This window comes from Sorex araneus, chromosome 4 (assembly GCF_027595985.1).
Source record: "Sorex araneus isolate mSorAra2 chromosome 4, mSorAra2.pri, whole genome shotgun sequence".
Classification (NCBI taxonomy): domain Eukaryota; kingdom Metazoa; phylum Chordata; class Mammalia; order Eulipotyphla; family Soricidae; genus Sorex; species Sorex araneus.
The window spans coordinates 134,708,114-134,723,334 of record NC_073305.1 but is presented as its reverse complement, the minus strand read 5'-3'; the positions used below and the strand labels follow the sequence as shown (position 1 = coordinate 134,723,334).

Here is a 15,221-nt window from a genome sequence, read left to right as displayed (position 1 = left end):
GATGCTGTCAACCTGCTTATAATTCATCCTCTGGCTGTCACATAAAGGAAAAGGGAACCAGAGACAGCATTCCTCAGATTCACCCTGAGATCTTTGTGCTCTTTCCACCCAGGAGGTCAGCCCACAGGATGATCTTGACATGAACTCAGCTATTCCACGCCACGCTCGGTGCCAAACCAAAGGGGAGAACAAAAACTTCTCGGAGTAAGATAGAGTGTCATTGATGCTTTATTTACATGCGTCACCATCGCTTTTACAAACTAGATTACGGTTTTAAATGGCGTACACAAGGCAGTATCTACAAACACCTAGGAAAGGAAGGGCTGCATCTCTACTTCATTTGGAAAGGGGGGAGATGCGCAACTCAAACCGGTTTTAAATCTGGAGGGGAAAAAAAGGTGGAAGAGTTAATTCATGGCAAGTCAAATGGTTAGACAAAATCCTCAGTTAGAATGCAAGATGATAGTGTTCACTTGGAAAGAAAGGATGGGGTGCTTCAAACCAACAGATTAAGTGCTTGCCTCTCCGGTGTTGGGATATGGCCATGCACCATGTCAATTCTAGTCTGTATGGGGTGTGACCAAGAAACTGAAATAGGGAAGACAGTTTTACAGATACTGTATACAGACTTTTTTCCCATCATGCAACCTTTTTTCTTAAAAAATGTGCAACATGTGAAGCCAAAATGCACAAGGTACTTTGTTTTTAATATCAACTAATTTTTCTGGTCCTCTTTCATATTTGTTTCTATTTCACGTGTACATCATGTGCTAGAAGAAGTATATGAGCGAAGACTGACTGCCAGGCAATGAGATAATTTTAGAGAAATAGGTGGTCACACAGATTCTTTTTTTTTTTTCAAGCAGCCACGCAAATATTTCTGGAGTGTGGCAAAGGCTTTGCAACCAATCATTCATCAAAGGAAAAAAAAATACGGAAAACTAAAACTAAACAAGAGGGAAATTATTTCATTCACTCAAACTGCATAATAAGTTCCCCACTAACGAGTCAGACCAAATATAAACCAAAGCGGTCCCGTGCCTAGGGCATCTGCTTTAACAGTCTGTTCTCAGACATGGTTTTCACAAGGATTTTACTTTTCCTCGTGGGCCTCTCTGCCCCAGTTTGCCAAAGGAGCTGGCTTTTTCGTACCTCTTTGCCAGTGATTGTATGTCTACAGAAAGAAAAAACAACCGAAAAAAAAAAAAACCCAAAAACATTGCTTCTTAAAGAATAATTTTTTAAAAAAGTATACCTAATCATCCACTGCTCCCCATAGACAGCAGGAAAAGGGGCTCAGCGCTGTCAGGTTTGGTTTCTGCTCTCAGAAGGAGGAGGGGTGACAGCAACGGCAGCAGGTGACCTGGCCTGGGCAGCCTCCTGCTTCCCCTGGAGAGTCTTTCCCAGACAGGCAAGTCGCCTTCTGTATGGGGGTGCTCCCTGGGCAGAGGCAGAGTCTGTGTGCCCCTCCAATCCTGGGAGGACCCCAAGCCTGAACTTCCTGGTGCTAAGCACTGTGTCAGGACGGGCAGGGGCCACGCACAATGCAGCATCCCTGTACGCACGATGTCTCGATGTCTCGGGAAACAGGAGACCTGATGGACCTTGGGGGAATTCACAGTCAACAGGGTCTGCTGGTCTAGGCTGGAGGTCGGGGGGCGGGGGGCTGTCCCACACCAGGCCAGTGAGGGCTTGTGATAAAGCTCTTTGCTAACTTTGGTTAAAGGTACCCGGTTCTGGAACCAGGAGGGAGGGAACAGCAGAGCCTCAGCCCAGGGAATATGCTCAACATTAGTGACTCTTCTTTCTAATTTCCTGTCAGAAGGGGGTGCAGGGCTTGGGGGGAGGGGGGAGAAAGTGTCCAGAGAGCAGCTTCTTTAGAAGCTAGAGGGTAGCTTGGGCCAGTTCTTTTGTAATGCAAACATTCTAGCCGCCAGTCCCCACCTCCTGTGTGCTCCATGAGGGGACAGGGGGCGCCGGGCAGGAGAGCACAGGCTGCCCCCACCTCAGGGAGCTCCACCACACAGAAGAGAAAGGGTGCTAGGGGGAGGGTGCAGTGACTCCTCAGTCCAAGGGAGCCTGTCCCTAATGGGGACTGAGTGCTGTGAAGGGGTGGCAGATCCAGACAGTTTAGTTTTTTGTCCGACCCCCTTCTGGGCAGATGCTTATTCATTACTTTGCCCTCACTCAGCCCCCAACACTGGGGAGACCTGTGTTATTATAATCCCCCCCTGCCCCAAGCGTCCCCCTCGCCTTACCTTCTCTCTCTCCACTTGCTCCTCCGAGCCCCTATGCCCCTCCCTCAGCTGCCTTAGGTTAAGTCATATACGGGTTCTAGAACACTCTGTAAAACATTCTACCTGAAATCCAACACATACTGCGTGTGGGGGTGGGGAGTCAACCAGATAACAGGAACCCCACATTTCAAAGTGGAAGCACATTTGAGGGTCCCCTTTCTTACTCCCAAAGGAATTCCCGCCACCTCAAACACTGCCAAGGTGAGAAGTTACTGCCAGTCTACCCGTCGACCCGTGCTCAGAAGAGATGTGCTTCAATTCTCTGCACTTAAGCCCACCCCGCAGGTCCCCCCAGCACTCCCTGGAGCCCTGAGAGGCAGCTGTGAGGGGTGGGGTCACCACCACAGAGAGTTCTGGGGTACAGCATGCCTCAGAGGAGATCAAGGGAGACTTAGCAGAATCTTGTCTCGCCGACAAGCAGACCGTGGTGAAGAGAATACATCTTTTAAAAATCATACATATTTTAAAAATGAAGTTTATAAACTTGTAGCTGTTTGGAAAAGGCGACAGGCTATAGGTCTACCATAACCACAACTGCACGATGATTTACAGTCGGTGAAAGGCGAGGTGGAGTCAACGGGGCTGTCACACAAATAGCATGGCCCCGGCAAGGGGCAGAGACGCAGGATGATACTGAATGAACTTTCACTACGCTGGGAGCTGTGGTGGCCACCCACCTTGGGCCCAGAAGGATCGGAAAGCAGGGGTGCATGAGGGGCCCCGGTGGCAGGTGGTAAATGCCGCAGGCGGGGGCTGGGGGAGGCGCAGGTGGCCCGTCCCTGTTGGTGGGAGGGAGTCAGTGCTCACTGTGGGGTCAGCGAAGGCTCATGCAGGGAGCACGGGGCTGAGACACTGGTGAGGGTTCCTAACGCCCATGCAGGAGGGTCTGTTTTCGTACTGTACATGATAAAATATATTTATACATTTATCTGCCTAATGCTTTTTATTTATGCAGAGGAAAAAAAAACGTCTTCATCAATCACTTTGGAGAAGTATGCATACACTGTGCTAATAATCGAGTGTCGCTATGCCAGTCTCATAGGTACTGAAGGTGTCCCCGACTGCACTGTCTGCTAAAAAGGAAAAGAAAAAACAGTTGGGGGAGGAACTAATCTCATGCTCCAGGTTAAACAGAAAAGCACCTAGACAGCACCATAACTTTAGGGAAAACAAAACGAAATCTAGAGAAGCGGGAAAACAAACCGCCCTATCTGATCCTTCCAAGGCGGCCCATGAGGGGCCACCCAATCTGAGCTCCTATCACATCTCTGCAGGCGGCCGCTGCCTCTCGCTCAGCCGCACCGGGAGGTACAGCAGCTCCCAGCAGCCAGGCTGGACCAACTAGGGCTCGAAGTCAGGGGACCAGGGAGGCCCAGACGCCCTCGGCAGCCCCTCCACTTTGCACACACGTCTCACTGCAGGCGGAGCCTTCCCTGGATATTCATGTCTTCTGTAAAGCAAAACTGGACTACCTTTCTCTTTCTGTTCCTTTCCTCCCAAAACTAAACTCTTTTCATGGCATTTGGCAATGAGTAGACAGCTGAGCTGATTGCTTTTTTTCCCCCAAAGGTGCTAACTTCTCACCCCAAACAGGATATAGATAGGAGGCCATAGGCCCAACCACCACCTCAGAACTGAGAAGTGGCCGGGTTAACGGTGCTGGGCTCTGTGGAAGTGCCCTCCGTGGGGTTCATCCTGGACTGGCGTGCGTATGCAGACAACTGTGCCACTGTTTCTATTTTTTTTTTTTTTTAAGATAAGGACTTCTTGCTACCCAACCCCAGGCGAAACCCCCCTCTCTGACTTATGTGATGTTTTGATTTATAAGAGTTCTATGGGCTCAAACACGTGTGATGCCCCCAGCCAGAATGGCCACTGGTACAACCTTTTCCTTCTGGTTTTAAAAACTTGCAGGGGAAGAATGGCTAACATTTCAACAGAAGAATACTGCAAGTTAATGCATGTGAAAAATCCAGAAAGCAAAGGAAAACAAACACAGAACAGCACTTAAAAATATCCCATGGGCCGCTGAGGCCTGGAGACACGGGGCGCGCAGGATGCTCTACAGTGGTGGTCCTTCGCGGGCAGGTGGCTGGCTCGTCACCCCGTACAAGGAAGGTTTTGCATACTTTAGAGAAAGTTCTGTTCCAGGGCTAAGTGCTTCACCCGGGGTCAGGGGCCGTTAACAGTCTTTGCTGGGCTAGGGAATGGCGCGGGAGTCACAAAGGTGTTAAGCTGTAAACGGTATCACTGTCCACTTGCTGAGAGCAGATTTGGCAAAGGGTTTTCTCTGTAGGTCTTGTGTCAGTTTGAGGGTCTAAAAGAAGGAGACAAGAAAACCAGACGTGAGTAAAGGACATTCACAAAGCAACAGGGCTGGGAGGGGATGGCGGCCCGTGTGTGGCTTCTGGGCCTCACCTCCTGGCCCCCCCGCCCAGCCAGAGGGCCTGGCAGGAAGGCAGACCTGCCTGCACATGCCCACACTGGTCTCAAAGGTGGACCTCCCAGGATGTGGAGCCCACCGAAACCTCTGTCTGTATTGGAGCCAGGATGCAGGTGCTGCAAAGCCTAAAAGGAAGAGGGGTTAATCCTGGGAGGTTAACCAAGAAGGGTGAGGGGTAGGATGGGGTGGTGACGGGGGCCCTTTGCAGGGAGGATGTTCCAGGGCAGCAGAGATGCTTCTCTAAACCTTTCAACTGAAGGGTTTCCCAGGAGATAGGGTTTCCATGCTGGAGCAGGGCAGGAGGGGACCTGAAGGGGAGCACACACTTTTCTGGTTATCCCCCACTGGCTCTGAGGACTAACCAGCCTTTTCCAGAATACTCCACTAGGGGAGCACACAAAAATAACCCCCTTCCACCAAAGCTCACGCCTGTACTGGTGGGTAGGGGTCATTTTGAATTCCTCCCCTATAAAGGAGCAAATCTTTTCTAAGTTGACCATCTAAGTTTTTTGAGGGGTGGGGTCTCCTAAGCAACGCTCAAAAGGGGACAGAGCCTGCTCCTGTTAATACTTGGCTAATGAGGACACAAAGACTAATGCTTGCACACGTGATGTGCTGAGGCTAAGCTTCAAGTGGTGCCGGGTCCCTCCAAGGCTCGCTCTACCTGGCAGCACTGGGGGGGGCCAGGCATTGAACTGGGGGTGCATACATGATAAGTACTCCAGCCCTCTATCTCCCTGTCCCCAGGATCTAGATTTTTACATTAAAAATCTGCAGAAAAATATGTAACACACACAGCCAAAAACTCTCCCATAAACCATCCCGTTAACAATGAACATCATTACTATTATCCTGTCTCCAATAATCTCCGAAGGTAATAGCACAAAATTTCTTTCTCAGAATATCTGAATGTATGTAAGCTGTACCAGACTACGTGTGGCCACAGAACCCAGAAGAGTTCAGAGAATTAAAATGAAAAGTACACTCCCAGAAATGGAGCTAAAGGAGCTGACAAGATGGGCCTCAAGACAGAGGATCTTTTGTTTGGGGGTCAGGGAAGAGCAGAGAGAGGGGTGGGGAAGAGAGGAGGGAGAGAAGGAAAGAGTGTTGACTGTCGAGGTAGGGGAAAATGGCTGTAAGCCAAGCAATGGATAGAAAAGTGGTAATGAAGCAACATGAACTCACCAGATAAGGTGAACAAGTAATGAAAAATGCATCAGTAAGTGAGCGCAGACACACTCACGCGTGCTCCCGCTCACTCTCACGCACACACAGGCCTGCACGGACGCCTGCACCTCCCTCCCTCCCTCGGCAGAGGAGAAATTATCAAATGGTAATCTGGAATTTTGACAATATGTGCTTGTGACTTCAATCTCTCCTGTGGCTGGGCTGGCTGGCATCTTACCTTTTGTTACCATCTCCACTAAGACCTCAGGGTTTAGCACTTATAAGGTTACATTCCCATGGTCCTGTCTACCCTGGGTACAGCTCCCCAGAGAAGAAGGGAAATTTTCTGACAGGAAGGCAGGGACAATGACAAGAGGGAAAGAGGTCTCTACATCCCAGATCTGGCATCCTTGGCTTTCTGGGTGGTAGTTTCTGCTTCAAATATTATCACCCTGCACTACAGAAGGACAGTTTATAGATTTCAGAGGGAGGAAAAGTGCAAAGACCAAAGACCTTGGTGGTATCCATGAGGAAATTCAGCCCGCCAGAGTCCACACTGTGATCCTGACTTCTACCTGGGCCCTTGGCGGTATGAAGAGACAGGGGTTCTGGTGCGCTTCCTGGGAAGGGGATCTGGTTTTTTCCTTTACAATTACCAGAACAAACCACAATCTAACATCACTATGCAATGAGTCATCAAGGGACTGGAGTCCCCAAGTCCCAGACCTGACCTACTGTAGGAGCCCAGGGAGGAGCTGTCAGTATTACCTAATTCAGGTCCCATCCCCCCCCCCCCCCCCCCCCCCGGCTCCCTGTGGTGTTAATTATTTAGCCACGGAAACCAGTGCCTGCCAGGAAGGGGACATGCTTCATTCCCCAAGTACAGGCCCAGCAGGCAGCTTGCTAATGAGGGGGCTGGTCAGCACCAAGGAGAAGGAGGCACCTAGGCACCCTGGCAGAGCCCCAGGGGCAGGAAGCCCCCAGTACTTCTGGCCTTTCTGCAGACCAAAAAGTGGGGTCAGCGGCAGTACTCTGTCTTGGACTGCCCCCTGCCTGGTCAGGAAGGGGCTCTATGTCTGGAGGCTGTCAGTAGAGTCCAGGGTCTCGAGGTCACTCTCATGTGGACACATTTCGTTTCAACCCTCCCCACCCCCCAACTTCAGAGAACAACGCGTTTCCTCTGTGAGGGATGGAAAGCAGACGGTGAAGAGTGAGAGAACATCAAGGAAGCGGAGGGTGGGGGGAGCAGCACAGTCATCCTCGGAGGAGGGCGTCAGAGTGCCAAGCAGGGAGATGCAGCGATGGAAACTGAGCCCACCCGAAGGAGAGCGGCATATCATTTGCCCGGATCTAAGGGTTCTCGGGGGACTCGGTCAGGGCTGAGAGGGAAGGTCAGCCGACACGGCCAGATACTCAGCGTGGACGCATATTTCACATCTTTTGGGCAGCCCTGCCATTCTCTCCATGGGTAACCTATTACCTAACCGTGGGGGGGGGGGGAGAGGGAGGAGAGGGAGGAGAGGGAGGAGAGGGAGGAGAGGGAGGAGAGGGAGGAGAGGGAGGAGAGGGAGGAGAGGGAGGGGGGGAGGGGGAGGAGGAGGAGGAGGAGGAGGAGGAGGAGGAGGAGGAGAGGAGGAGGAGGAGGAGGAGGAGGAGGCGGCAGCAATACCACTGAAAGGGGTTATAGCCACCTCTTATCAACAAGTTCAACCAGCCAATGAACACTAAAACTATGTCAGCACTGTCCCATCCCACCAGGAACTTTCCGGATATGAGAGAGAACCCCCCTCCCCCAACAACGCACCCCAACACATCAGCAAGAAATCAGGCTGTTCTTGCAAGGAAAATGAAATGGGGAGACCAAATGATGAGGCTCTTTCTAAAAATATCTCTGGATGCTGTCATCTGGTCTCTGGTGAGAGTAAGTCTCTCTGTAATCTTGGCATCTGTAGGGAAGACAAGTTTCTGCCTAATTATCACCACGAAATCACATGATGTGCTAAGACAGGGCAACGCCTCCAAAAAAGAAAAAGGCTACAGCAAATGCAAGCACCCCAATCAACTTTTATCTGGAATGAAACGTAAATGTGCCTGCTGCTGCCCACCCACCACCTGGCTCCCCCGTGACAGATTTGGGCTTCACAGTGGCTTTTCATCTTTCCAGCACAGAGGAAAAAGATCAAGACCCTTATGGAAAGGAGACGGGAGGAAAGAGAAGGCAGGTTCAATGACACCCTGACATCCAGATCCTCCCAGATGAAAGGACATGGAAGGGTGGTCCCCATAGCAAGGCTACTTGAGCACCACCTGACTTCACTCTTAATAGAAGCCAGATACACACAGACACACAGACACACAGACACACAGACACACAGACAGACACACACACACACACACACACACACACACACACACACACACCGCTTCCCCCTGTAAGGTGGGGACTATGAAACACTGAGCACAGGAAAGGGAATGATGAACAGACATTCACTCTGGGAAGTCTCATGAAAAGTGTGGGGTTCAGAGCATGAACGCACAGAAGAAACCCCACCATCTTTGCTTCACTTACTACCCCCTGAACTTTATCCCAGAAGAATCTAAGGGACCCCTGCCCCTGGTCCCACATAAGCTACAACCATCTGCCTATATCCACCAAGACTGCCATACCCAGCTATGCTCAAGGATCACTCCTGGCGGCGCTCAGAGGACCATGTGCAATTCGAAGGTTGGAACAAGGGCCAGCCATGTGCAAGGCTAGTGCCTTAACCCCTGTTCTATCTTTCCGGACCCCACCCCTGCCCCCCTTTAGTTTATAACATTAAAATGACAGTAGGACAGCTCAAAACAGCTCAGGTGGGAAAGTAAAATATGGCAGCTACATTTAATGTATTAGATTAATTAGAATTAATCTAATTCTCCGTGAGGTTGGAATGGGTGATCTAGAGAACTTATAAATGTGCACAAGAACCAGTGAGACGGTCCCTGGTGGGCCTCACCCCTGGAAAGGCAGCCCTCTGCATCAGATTTCTAAGCCGCTCCTGCCCCTGAACTACCGAAGAGGACTCAGAAGAGGTCGTTCTATAAAAGACATCTTGGCAGGTGTTGCCAAGTAGCCATTTCAGATGGTGAGCAGTGGCCGAGGGAAAGGACAGGTGTGTAAGTGCTGGCCAGGTCAGAGGTGTTCAGGTGAGGAGCCTCCCGAAAGCAAAGCCCAGCTTCCACAGCACACGGCCCTCAGTCCCCGGCTGCCCGACAGCAGTGGCTCAGTTACTTGAAGGGATGAAGATGCTCCAGGAGGGTTTTGAATAAGCTTTTCATGGCAAAGAGGACCCTCAGGAAGGCACTGAAAAGACTCATCTATGCACACTACTTAAAAAAAAAAAGAGCAGTGTGGGTAAAAGCTTGGAAGGACTCCTGTCTGCCGTCTCTGAGCACTCCCTGGGCCTTTTTGGTGGCAGCTGAAGCCTGTCCTTGAGGACTGGTGACACCCCCCTAGAGGCCCCCCCACCCCGGACTCCATGTGAGCGGCTCTTCCAACCAGCCACATGCTGTGCTCGCACAGAAGCCGCCCAAGCAGAGGACAAACCGTCCCAGCACCAAACAACAGGCATGGCCCGCAGCAAGGTGCCTACTTCTCTGTGGCTTGAACGACAGGGACAGGGATTACGCAATGTTAACATGAGCTTAACTGCAGAACATCCTAGTCTGGAGTAGGAGCAACGTACACCGGGTAGGGCAACCATCTCACGTGTGGTCGACCAGGTTTAATCCCTAGAACCACAAATGGTTCCTGAGTCCCACTAAGAGTGATCCCTGAGCGCAGAGCCAAGATTAAGTTCTGAGCACTGCCAGGTATGGCAGGGGAGGGGAGGGGAGGGGAGGGGGAGGGGACGGAAGGGAGGGGAGGGGAGGGGAGGGGAGGAGAGGAGAGAAATTAAAGACAGAAAATCAAAACACAAAAACTCCCCAAGTTCTACTTCTATGGAAAGCATTACACACACAAACACACATTGAAGCAATGCATCTTTTCTGATGAAAGAACACGCTCTATATATGGTTTTGTCAAGTGAATATGAATCTAATCAAAACTCATGATTCTCATATGCATAAGACACAGAGACAGAAGATTTGCTGATCTGCAAGATAAGAATCAGCAACTGCTGAAGTGAATAGTACAGGAAACTTGATGCATGTTAACAACCTGGATTATCCAACAGGTCAAATGAAAACAGGAGTGGAGGAAGAACTATAGCTTTAAGACTATAAAGATAACATGAATAGATTGTCCAATTTCAGAGTGTATCAAAGCAAGTGCATTTTAAGCAATAAGCACATAGAGGAGCTGAATATAAAAAAAATCAGTTTAATTTGGGGAGGAAGGAAGAGATTGTAATGATTACTGGGAGCAGAGTTTTTTGGAGTGGAAAATTTTAATTCTTAGTTCAAGTGTTGGTGGCAAGAATGTTTATCTTTAAATAGATCATATGTAGGACATAATAGTTACTTTTGTAATATATGTGTTAGACATATGTAGCAGTTGTTAGCAATAACTTTTAGTGTGGTTTCTTCATCTATATACATTTTATAATAAAAATAATATAAAAAGTGGTATGTGTGAAAGAGGGCTCCAAAAAAGCTGTGCTTGAAAAAAAAAAAGAGGAGATAGTATAGGGTGTAGGGAGCTTGCCTTGCACATGGATGACCTGGGTTCTATTTTTGGCATCTCATATGGTCCTAAGAGCACCACCAGGAATGTTCCCTAAGTTCAGAGCCAGGAGCAAAATCCCGAGACTGCCCCCCCAACCCCCCAACACGGTCCTATTTCTGTCTTTGGATTGGGGCAGGAGATATGTTACTTATGATTCTTTGTTCCTTCATAATCAGACATGGCAGTTGATGTGGTAGAAGGACAACATGAATTAAGTCACCATTGAAGCTTGCAGAGATTTACCATTTTCTTAAAGATTCGCAGAGCCTCAAACAACACAGAACAGAATGTAAAATTCCTGACCTTCCTTCAGAAAACCACAGAGGCAAAACCCCTTGCAGGGTGTTGTAACTCTCTCCAGGCTCCTGCATGTCCACCTGCTCCTAATCCCCACAGGCCCCCTTGCTCAGCGGACAGGGGCCAGGCTGAGCCACACTGCCCGGGCCTGCCCGTGAATCAGACACACAGCCCAGGCAGTCCCCACAGGCCCGCCTTCCCCAGGCTCTCCTTTCCTCAAAACTCCCAAACCACGGCCTCCCCGGCATAGAACCCCAGAGCTCCGAATTGGGAGACCACTGACTAGAAACTGCCAGCACTGATGTGCAGAACTCCTTAAAGGCAAAGTTTTTGAGTCAAATCACACGAGGGGCATCTATTTTAAGAGTACTGTTGTTAAACATGGAATTTGCCTGCCAGAAAAATTAAATTTTCTTGATAGACTGTGTAGCCTAGAAGCTGAGACACGGGACAGGTGCCCATGACATTCTGGTTGAATGGAAGCAGCAGCCCGCACCCGTCTGGAGTTCTCCTCTCTTCCCCTTTGCCAAACACTAAACCCCGTTAAGAGTGACAGCATCCTGGAAGCACTTGAGACCTACTCACATTCGCCAGGGCTTAATATTCTGGTGGCGGATGGGCAAGATGGGGAGGGGACTCCTACCAGGCAAGGAGGCCCTGGGGACACTTCCAGCAATCTGGGGGTGCCTGGCCTGACTGGCCTGAGATTAGATGTTCAGTGGCAGGGGATGTGCTGTTTCTCGGACCCAATGGTGCTGGGGCTTGCCGGGGCCACGGCAGGCAGTGCTGGGGAGAGTGAACATGTGGTGCTGGGGATCAAACTCAGGACCTCACATACCCAAGTCATGCTCTCCACCTGTTTGAACAAGGCCTAATCTTCCTTGAATACAGCCAGAAAGCACTGCTGTAGACAAGGTCTAGACTGGGAATGCCTATGCGGGTATGCGGGGTGGCGGGGTAGAGGAGAGGGTTCTGAGTCTTTAAAGCTCTGATTTCTGGGCTGGAGAGATATGCTCCTCCTAAAGTATGGTCAGGAAAGACCTTCCGAAGGCCACTGATAAACAAACTTGCTCATCGTTGAGAGCCACTTAGGCTCTGTCCCTGTGCTTGGTGGCTGACCAGAAGGCCAGGGTGCCACGAAGCCTGCGGGCCTGCAAGAGCAGCCAGGGTACAGCGAGTCAACTTCCGAGGGGAAGGGAGGGGCGTATGGGCTGCACCAGCTCAGCCATGAAGCCCCTTTCCACAGCTGTGTTCACTCTCCTTCGCTGCTCACAACACAAACCAAGCAGTTCTGTGAGCACGAGTGCAGATCTCAGGCTTTTCTAAAGGCAAGAAAAAAAGCCCTGCAGAGATGCAGGGAACTTGAGGATGGAGTAAAAGAACCAGAGTCGTGAGTGTAAGGAAGAGACTCAAGCTTCCATGGACGACACAGAGATTCACATTTGTCATACGCTGCATCCTCCAAAACAGAAATATCCACATCAAAGAAAAAGTGGCACCAATCACCTATATTTAAAGATGCACTCAACCATGGGTGCCCGGGTGCCCAAGCATCAGAGATGTATTCCTTTCAAAGTCTGCCTCCACACTGGACACTGCTCTTTCCTCGTACTACACCCCTGTTTCTTTCTAACTGCATATTAACATCTGTCTTTTTATTGAAGTCATTTCCCAACAGAACAGTAAGTGTCAGGTTTAAATTTCTATGTACTACACAACCTTTAAAAATCTATGATCCAGGGGGCTAGAGTGATAGTACAGCGGGTAGGGTGCTTGCTTTGCATGTAGCCAACCTGAGTTCAATCCCCTGTACCCCATATAGTCCCCCGAGAATTGCCAGGAGTGATTCCTGAGTGGAGAGCCAGGAGTAAGCCCTGAGCACTGCCCAAACCTAAACAAATTAATAAACAGAATCTATGATCCTGACTTCTTTTAAGAGTTAGGAAAGTTTGGTTTGGGGGCTATACCCAGCGGTACCCAGGGGCTATTCCTGGTTAAGTACTGGAGATGGGGGTGGGGGGTGGAGTGGGGTGGCAGCAGGCAGGGGGAGGTGGGTAATTGCTCCTGGTAGTACTGGGGGACCATGAGGTGTCAGGACTAGAACCCAGACTCAAACTCTCACATACAAAGCACATACTCAGTCTGTTCAATGATCTCTTGTGCTAATTTTAAAAGAAACTTATTAGTGGTGTAGTTAAGAGAAATTCATAGTGATGTGGTCAGTGACAGAAAAGTCTTCTTCCTTCCAGGCCTTTCCTAGTTTTCCCACCCTTATCATAAAGAAGGTGAAACAAAACTCAATAATGGGCGACTTTCTTATGAGCCCCCAAAGATGAAAATGCGTAACTAGTAAGTAGAGGCATCTTTTGATGCCAAACAACAGTGGGAGTAATGCTGAGGTAAAGCTCTTTGGGAGGAGCCATCACTAAAGACTCATCAACTTCCCTTCTGCCACTCTGTAGCTAGGGCACCAGGTCTTTTGTGGGCTTAGGAGAAGACAGTGCCCTTCATACCCCAGGAGCTGGCTCTCATTAAAAGGTATGGTTATTTATTTTTCCTTTTATAGACAGACCATAGGTCAAAGGATTTTACGCGTGGTCTAAAGTGAATGACAGGTGAAACTCCCAGCTTCCCAGAGAAGTCCCCAAACACAGCTCTCCAGCAAAACTGTGTTAACTGGGCAGAAATGAATCGCTCCATTAAGTCCACAACACACAGGCTCCAATTCAGGGTCATGGACCTTCAGTGAGCAAGCCCCGAAGGGAGTCTAGAGCACACGACAGCTACTGGCTGAAAGGGGTCGGGGGGTGGAGGAAAAGGCCAAACCAAGCAAGACATTACTGAACTCCTGGGAAGCACAGGAGCGCACTTTGGAAGACGAGAGGACTCAGATTATACCTGCAGGCCTGTTCAGTGAATTCAGAGCACATCGTCAATGAAGTGAGAGCCACTAGTTTAAAAGCAAAGACTATACTTCAGGCCACCTGCCCCTGGCTCTTTCGAGGAATAATTCATTCCAAAGCAAAATGGTAATCTTACACCCAGAAACCAGAGCCTGCCCCCTCCGCCCTTGTCTTTGAGGATGTTTTGGTCATACCCAACTCATTTGCTGCCAAGAAAAGTTGGTGACTTTGCATATTTTTTTTTAAACTATAGAGATAACTTAATCAAAACAACCTCCCTCAAACTGTTCTGAGAAAAAGGCGATTAAATGGCCCAAGATTTCTAACAGGCCATAATAATAAAATACATTCTTCCCCAAAGTAATTATTTCTTAGCAATCTGATCATTAAACACTTAAAAAAAAAAAACCTGAATTCAATCTCCCATATTGTTGTACCATCTTTCAGAATCACACATACAAATTGTCTGCCATACATGATTAAATCAGAAACTTCCATTTGGAAAAAAAAAATCAATAAAATCGATAGCACATTTTCTTCTGAACTTGGAAATATCCAGAACGTAGCCTTCTCAAAACTTTCGTTTTCCCAAATGAAAACTTAATTGTGTCTGTAGCAGCCACAGATCACATTCCTCTTCCTCAAAGAAGATAAATCATTTATTCTTCTAAAAGCCAAATGCCTCCCTTTCTCAAGGCAAGTCCACACCAGTTAGAGTTTGACTATGGTTGTGACTGGCAAGGACGCAGGTTGCCCTATTTAGCTTCCATTACAGTCTTTTCATCATCTCAAGGGCTATTAAAGACTGAAAACAGACATGAGGGCTCCATTAGAGGCAGCTTTTGCCTGGGAGAGCTGAGAAGCCCGGGCACACAGACTCTTCACATTCCCCTTTCTAGGCTCCCCAGAGCTGGGGCTGGGGCTCGCTGTAAGAGACCCTTGTCATTCCTTCATGGGGGCAGAGGGTCCAAAAGGCTCCGGTTTCTGTGGCTCTGAATCCCGTTTTTCTTTTATACCATGAAAAGAAGGGTGAGCAGAGCTTGCTGAGATTTAGAAATCTTTTTAAAAAGCCACACAGAAGAGCCCTTGAATAGGGGCAGGTGTGGGGTGCAAACCTATTCTTATCAGAAGACCTGGAGTTCAACACACTTCTTAAAGAGAGTTTCAGGGTAAGCTCCCGCATTATCTGCTACTTTGACTCCATTCCAAACACTCGAAATTTAGGAAGAAACATGAAGGTTCAAGCTGCCCGAGAAAGATGGATTCTGGATCTGGTGTGTGACCCTGAGCAAAGTCCTTAATCTCCCTGGGCTCTCTGCTTCCCCATCTGTCAGTCTGTTTACCTAATTATATGCTACTCATTTCAGCCTTCTCCACTTTTACAAAGCTACTTTCACATACTTTTG

The 15,221-nt window shown here is 49.1% G+C and overlaps 1 protein-coding gene across 4 annotated transcripts in view; it reads right to left on the bottom strand.

The window, feature by feature from the left end:
- Positions 1–210: 210 nt before the first annotated feature.
- Positions 211–15,221, bottom strand: part of FOXO3 (forkhead box O3) — a 114,786-nt gene continuing 99,775 nt past the window's right edge. For all 4 annotated transcript variants that reach the window (XM_055134327.1, XM_055134326.1, XM_055134328.1 and 1 more), the window contains exon 4: positions 211–4,614. The gene's annotated coding sequence lies outside the window, so the exon portion shown is untranslated. The remainder of the gene's footprint in view (positions 4,615–15,221) is intronic.